The sequence below is a fragment of the Penaeus vannamei genome, chromosome 7 (assembly GCF_042767895.1).
Source record: "Penaeus vannamei isolate JL-2024 chromosome 7, ASM4276789v1, whole genome shotgun sequence".
NCBI lineage: Eukaryota > Metazoa > Arthropoda > Malacostraca > Decapoda > Penaeidae > Penaeus > Penaeus vannamei.
This window is the reverse complement of record NC_091555.1, coordinates 6,062,930-6,063,875: the sequence shown is the minus strand read 5'-3', so window position 1 is coordinate 6,063,875 and position 946 is coordinate 6,062,930.

The window sequence follows — 946 nt, the reverse complement described above, 5'->3', positions numbered from 1 at the left end:
TAATAATTCGATACAATTTAATTAATAAATTCAGATTCGTTATATATACTTTGCTTCGGAAACAGCACAGAGTATTTTCACTTCGCTGCTTGCTCTCGGTACAGAATTATTCACGATCACTATCTTTCAACATTCACTCAAAATTGCCGGATTAACCTACACGAAAAAAGCATTGTTGGAAAAGTCGTATCTGATTAGATTTTTTTCCGGTTTTCATCAAAGGATGTCCTGCCCCCCCCCCTTCCCCCTTATTTCCCCCCTTTCCTCACTATCCCTAACCCCCCCCTCCTCCAAGCCGATCACCCCAAATCCCCTAACCCCCCCCCCTTGTCCCTTCCCCATGCCAAAAAAATGCATGCCTGGCCTAAGCTTGCTCGCCAATAATCGATAATTAAATATTCGTCAGAAGCAGCTAATTACCAACAAATGACTCCCAGATCACTTAGGCCTCCTGACACCCCCTCCCACCTCCCCTATCCTTCCTCCTCCTCCTCCCCCCCCTCCAACCTTCCTCTTCTCCCTCCCCGTCCTCTTCCTCCCTCCCTCCCTCCACCTCCTCCTCCCCCCTACCCCCCAAATCAATGCTACCTCTCCGCCTCCTCCTCCTCCTCCTTCTTTATCACCTTCCTCCTCCTCCCTCGTTTTCTCCTTTTTTTCTTTCTTTCTTTTGCCCTTCCTTCTAGATTTGCATACTGGCCATCTCCCTCGCATCGACTGGTCTTTAGGTTTGGCGAAATTGTCCTGGAGTGGCTTGGCTGCCAGCTGCGGCGGGGGATGGTGGGTGGGGGTGGGGGCGAGACGGCAAAATTGCTGCAGAACGACCTTTGCCGGTACACACACATACACACATATGTATAATTGTGTATATATACATATAATCTATCTATCTATATATATATATATATATGTGTGTGTGTGTGTGTGTGTGTGTGTGTGTGTGTGTATG